Source organism: Aristolochia californica, unplaced genomic scaffold (genome assembly GCF_029961685.1).
Source record: "Aristolochia californica isolate CCGP_79_NKW_82.1479 unplaced genomic scaffold, dmAriCali1.0.hap1 SCAF_8, whole genome shotgun sequence".
In the NCBI taxonomy this organism is placed as follows: Eukaryota; Viridiplantae; Streptophyta; class Magnoliopsida; order Piperales; family Aristolochiaceae; genus Aristolochia; species Aristolochia californica.
In genome coordinates, this window is record NW_027182279.1 from 7,827,116 (window position 1) to 7,833,536 (window position 6,421).

Sequence of the window (6,421 nt, forward strand, 5' to 3'; positions counted from 1 at the left end):
TTGCTGAAGCAACTCCTCAGGAGTCTGACTTTGTCAGACTGGATGGCCTACCAGAGGCTACAGTGTAGTGCAGAGATGCAAGTGACGAGGAGAGTGGGTCCAGTGCTCCCACTCCTATTATTCTATAGTCAAATTCAAAGTTGTCCACTCCTGTAGCTGCAGTTCACAAATCAGTAAGGACTAATTGTCCTCCACAACGTTTCTCACCTACTTTGAATTATATTTTGTTGACAGATGGTGGAGAACCACAGATGTACGAAGAAACCTTGCAAGGTGAATATTCTAGCAAGTGGGAGCTGGCCATGAAGGATTAGATGGATTCCTTGTTAGGGAATCAGACATGGGAGTTGACAAAACCTGCACTAGGGAAGAACCCTATTGATATGTCGACAAAGGGTTTTACTACTAAGAAATTGAAGTTGTGCGCAGCATCAGTTGGTCTTCTAATATGAAGATAGAGGCAATGAGTTGCAGAGGTGGAGGATATCATGTTTGAGGAAGAGGGCGATCCATTTGATGTATAAGTCTCCAAGTGGGAGAATTGTTGTGGACTGTGGAGCCTGGTCCACTGCACACGACTCTGTTTCCGAATCAGAGATGGTGTGCGAATAGAGTCCCTCGGCATGAAGACTTCATCTATGTTGCCGAAACAGAGACGTTACGCATAGAGAGTCTCAGGAGGAAACTATGACTCTGTTTGGGAAATAAAAACCCTTAGGGTTTTTGAACAGGTTCAGGGTGAAAAACCAAGAACTAGAGAGGAGCTCACGGAAAAATAGATAGGGGTTTTTGGGAGACCTTTAGGCGGCGTCGTGGTCAGGAGAAAGAATGGTTAGAGGCTTGACGCCGTTGCCGTCACCATTGTCGGAGTTGCAGTACGACGCCACTGCCATCGCATCTGCTGGTGCTGTACAACAGGACTTCGATTCTGTTTATGAAATAGAAACAAAGTACGAAAGAGAGACTCGAAAAGAACGACGATGTAGTAGTCGTTGTAGCAGGAGTAACTGTTTGTTGCCATTGCCATCGCCGGTACCGGTGCAGCTGTTCGACAATGCTGTCAGAAGAACAGAGTCTGGGACTTACCGGAACAAAGAGGTTTATGGAACTCCTTCGGGATTTCGTATCAGTGCCTATGTGTGTCCCAAGAAGACGAAGCGGGGAGAAGTTTCGGTCTCGCCAAAAGTCGTTGAGACGAAATAGAGAGAAGACTCTCTCGGGTTGTATTTCTAGTGTGAGAAACAGACTGTATTGTGATTCTTCGACTTCTCTATAAAATCTTCTACATCTCCCATGGATGTAGGCCATTTGCAGAACCACGTAAAATATTGTGTCGTGTATGATTACTTGTTACTTGTCTTGTTGTCATTGACGATATTTCCCTACCAGTTTTCAGGCAAGCAGACCTCCATTAAAACAATATAAGAGTAGTAGGTCGATCCCCAAGAAGCAAGAATAGAGCAAGATCCGACAACAAAGATGGAAAACGTGGACTAAAGGAGGATGGTATGATCCGGCAATTCTACAAGGCAGAAGAGAGCAAGTCCTACCTCAGTTATATATAAACCAAAGAGGCTACCTGTTCTAGTCTAATTTGGAATCCTTGTTTCCCTAGAGTTTCCTTTTACGTAATACTTGCTAAACATGGAGCTCTACTTTCCTTCCTTGATATTTCGCTTGTTGGAGATTTCATAGTTGACAGTTTTTAAGTCATGATGTAGTACTAGCGCCAGTATTTTGAATTTTTGTCATCTATTGATAAACCTTGTTGTGCTATGGAGAAAAAGTTAAAGGATCGATTGAAAAGAGTTTAGAATTATGCAATTGAAACATAAATCTCAATAACTAAAATTATATTTTAATCTTCAACAGTCAAAAGAAGAAATTCATTAAATATTACTTTGAATTGTTGTAGCTTTAAAATTTTTATGTAATTATTAGATAGATTAATTAAATATTACTTTATAGGTGGGGTACCATTGCACAAAAGTAAAATTTTCTCACAAAAATTATAGAAATTGAATTGATCAAAATTTGAAATTTTAGTGGTTTTAAGAAATTCTCACTCAATATGCCCTACATGAAGGTTGTTGTTGTCCAATCTAATTACACCCACTTAGCAACTCATGTAATAAGAAGGATTTTGTGGAAAATTATTATTATTTTTATTATATTTCAAGGAATTGTACTCGAATATTGGATTTAAAATTTTTATTTACCTAAATAATGACTTTTTAAACTTATTTCCTAAATTATCTGATTTCAACCTTTGGAATCCTCATGCGATTCGTCAACTTCCCACGTTAGTAAAACTTGTCCATATAGCACCATGCCAGCCCATCCTTTAAAATAAAAAATTCTTCCTTTCCCCATTAAAACCCAAAATTCCTCCTTTCCCCATTAAAACCAAATTTTGCATACATAGGACACGTTTTATAGAAATTTTGTGAAGTAAAGGTGTTATAGAAGAATTCTAAGTTCTGTAAGTAAAGCATATTGGTTCATGCTGTATTTTTTACTCTTCAAGTATTTTGTTTGTTCCAATTCGCTTCTCATTGTTTTCTCTGGAAAAGGTGAGTCTGCCAATGATAACTATCATGACTTTCTTGGAAATATTCTTTCACATAGCTTGCTAATCAGATAGAACCCAACACTGTTCTTTCCTCCAAAAACCCGAGACCCCCTCCTAAGCGTTTGTTTCTTCAGAAATCAAGTCCCTGATTCGATTCTTAACAATCCTTCCCTCGATACTGCAGTTTCCCTACTCCCCTCAAATTATAACTTTGAAATTCATAAATCAATATGGCGAATTGTATCTTCCAGCACCAAAAGGGTCGCCCTTCAATTCGTCGATGGTCTCCTCATGTAGTCACTTTTTCTTTCCGACATTTTTGAAACCTTTGCTTTTGTGTGCATTATTCTAGTTGGCGTCACATATGGGGTATGCTGTTGTGTGGATGATTTTTCTGGATCTTTTGATCCATTACGGGCATAGCTGTTTAGTTCCAACAGATTACACCAATATCCCTGCTTTATATGTTTTCATTGAAATAAAAATTGAGGTAGACCATATCATTAATACAATTAAAGCGTTATTTTGTGACAAAAAGATTGTAGTGGCATGAACCATCCAATTCTCAGCAGTTGTGAGAGCCGTTAAATCTGTTTTAGCTGACTCTAGTATTGATATCATTGTTCCACAGTCTAAACCTTTGTCTTCAGCGGAAGTGCATCTACTACATGTCCTAATAGTGTTGCAGTTGATGTTGTTGTATTTGTTGCAGATGGTAGATTCCATCTAGAGGCATTTATGATAGCAAACCCCCATATTAGGGCATTTCGATATGATCCATATCTCAAAGTTTTCTTCTTGGAAGAATATGATCTCAATGGGATGAAAGAAGCTCAAAAAAAATAAATATTGAATGCAAGGGAAGCTAAGTCCAGGGGTATTGTGGTTGGGACGTTCGGGCGACCATCCATATATACCTCATGCTTCTAAACCCTGTTGGGCAACCTATTCCCAATATTCACCTGTTCGACCAAGAGATCGAGCATTTTGTTGTTTTCTTCGAAGATCCAAATGTTATAATATCGAGCAATTTATGGTCTTCTTACAACCATTTGTAATCTAAATCTGAGATGGTCCTCATCAAACCACAAAAAATAAAATACAAACACCTAAATCTCCTCTCGACATGGCAAAATCATTCTACATCACTTCAAAAATTTTTAACAACATTCTAAAACATTTCAAGATTAACCAAACTATTTCCATTGTAGATAAACTAAACAGTGCAAAAAGACACATATCAAGTCAAAATTCACAGAACATCCCTGGTAGAGCCCCATATGATTTCACAGTCATTACAAATTGTACCCCGCAGTGATGGGGGGTCGGGTTTCGTTGGCTTATGGACGCCTGTGTAGGTGACTCAGCATTGTTTGAACTGGACTCAACACCCCAACCCTAAACCCTGTTGACCCTAAAGCCTAATTCTAGAACCAGAACCTAAACCCTAAAACCTAACTTTAAAAACCCTAAAAGCCCTAAAACCCAAAAACTGAGAACCCCAAAAAAATTTAAAAAAAAACCTAAACCCTAAAAATACAATAAACCCTAACCCTAATCCCGAAATTAAACCCTACGAAGAAAAAATTGAACCATAAACCCCAACCCTAAATCCCACAATTAAGCAACAATTAATACACATTATGCACAAAATTTAAAATTAAATCAAATACAACACTAAAATAATAAACAAAGTTAGGGTATAGGCATACCTTCTTAAATTTGGTGAAAACCGTAGTCGAAGGGTGAAATCGAAGCCGAATTGAAGTAGAATTGAAGAAATTTACGCTGAAATGTCAAAAAGCAAAGAAAATCAAAATTGAAATGGGGGAAATCAAACGAAATCGGGAGGTATTTTGGGCGAAGAGAGAATAGCTACAGGGAGAAGGGAGTGGGAGGCCGAGAGGACGTTCACAATGAGAGGGAGAAGGGAGAAGGAGAAGGAGGACGAGAGGGAGGAAAAAAATTTCGGAGGAAGAAGTGACGAGTGAAGAATTAGACCGAGAGAGGGAAGAGTCCAGAAGAGAGACTAAAAAGAAAAAATTCGACGAGGGTTCGAGGCATCTTGCCCGCTTCATCCAAATGATTCTCAATATACTGCGGAATCTGAATTCTCGAAATTAAACTGTAGAGATTATTTTTGGGTTCTTTTGATTCATCAACAAGAATCATGCGCTGGTGCTCCACTAACGATGTCAGGTGATGAACTGAGTAATGCGGCTGAAGTTCATCATCTACGTGAGTTGACTAACATCTCCTATTAGAACTGAAGTCAATTACTTTGTGTGTTGTTTTCCTAGAGTGAGCACAAAGGTGATCTGAAATTACTCAGCATTAACATCATATATGCTGAAAATTCAATCTTTTTCATGTCTGAAAACTATTTTATGAGTTGATGGGTTAGTTCATTGGAAAAAGAGAATAGAAATTGATTCTTATTACATTAACTAAAATTGCAAAAAAAATTTAGCTTGCTTATATACTCAAATTTTTTTCTTTCTACCACATTTATCAAAATGCCAAATTTTATTGATCGCACCCGTTTGTGTTACCCTGTCCATCCTACCAATCCCTTCCCTGGCTACCCTCTTCCCCTGTGTTCTGTCGGTCTTTTCCACATTCTTTCCATAAAATAAAATAAAAAATTAAAATCTTAAGAAAAAATCGAGATATAAAAAATTGAAAAGGAGCGCTATGTGATTGGATTAAAGAAATAAAACGTTTTTCAGCAGTGTCAAATCTTAACCGAACTATAATAATAATGGAAAAAAAAACAAAATCATAGTTTTTTCCCTAATCTCTTCTACCCAAACATTTCGAACCGTTAAAAAAGAAAACAAACTATATATAAAAATACGTTTTGTTGCCCCTAACCGCAGCATTACGAGGGAGAAATTAGCAGGTGGCAAAGGAAAAAAGGGTAAAAATAGGTGCAACAAGAGGACTTCTTAGGAGGTCACCCATCCAAGTACTGCAGTCTCCAAAACACGTTTAACTCCGGATTTTTGATGGGATTCAGTGCATTAGTGTTGGTATGATCGCACCCGTTTGTGTTTCCCTCTCCAGCCTACCAATCCCATCCTTAGCTTCCCCCTCCCCCCGTATTTTTTCGGTCTTTTCCACAGTCCCTACATAAAATATAATAAAAAATTAAAATCTTCAGCAAAAGTCAGGACATAAAAAATTAAAAGCGTTATGTCGTTGGCTTAAAGAATAAAACATTCATCGTTCGTGTTGAAACTAAACAAAACTACATTAATAACGGAAACCAAAACAAAATAGTACTTTTTTTCTTTTCTCCCCCTCATCTCTTCTACCCAAACGTTTTGAATCGTTAAAAAAGAAAACAAACTATATATACAAATATGTTTTGCCGCCCCTAACCGTAGCATTACGAGGGAGAAATTAGCTAGTGGCGAAAGAAAAATGGGAAAAAAACGGGTGCTACACGTGGACTGCCTAGGAGGTCAACCATCCTAGGTCTAGTTTCATCCAAGCGCACTTAACTTCTGAGGTCTGATGGGATCTGGTGCATGGTGCCAGTATGTTCGCACTCTTTTGTGTTACCCTCTCCATGCTACCAATCCCTTCTCCGGCTTCACTATACCCCCTCGTGTTCTGTCGGTCTTTTCCACATTCCCTACATAAAATAAAATAAAAATTATAATCTTACGCAAAAATCGAGATATAAAAAATATAAAAGGAGTGCCATTTTGTTGGGTTAAAGAATAAAACATTGATCGTCCGTGTCGAAAGTGTAGCGAACTGCATTAATAAAGAAAAACTAAACAAAATCATACTTTTTTTCATTTTTCCCCTCTTCTCTTCTACCCAAAAGTTTCAAACCAT

General features: G+C 37.9%; 2 pseudogenes; one reads left to right on the top strand and one right to left on the bottom strand.

Annotated features, from left to right (window-relative positions):
- Positions 1–2,071: 2,071 nt before the first annotated feature.
- LOC137938254 (uncharacterized) lies at positions 2,072–3,502 on the top strand (annotated as a pseudogene).
- Positions 3,503–5,499: 1,997 nt separating this feature from the next.
- Positions 5,500–5,618, bottom strand: LOC137939636 (5S ribosomal RNA; annotated as a pseudogene).
- Between the last annotated feature and the right edge of the window lie 803 nt (positions 5,619–6,421).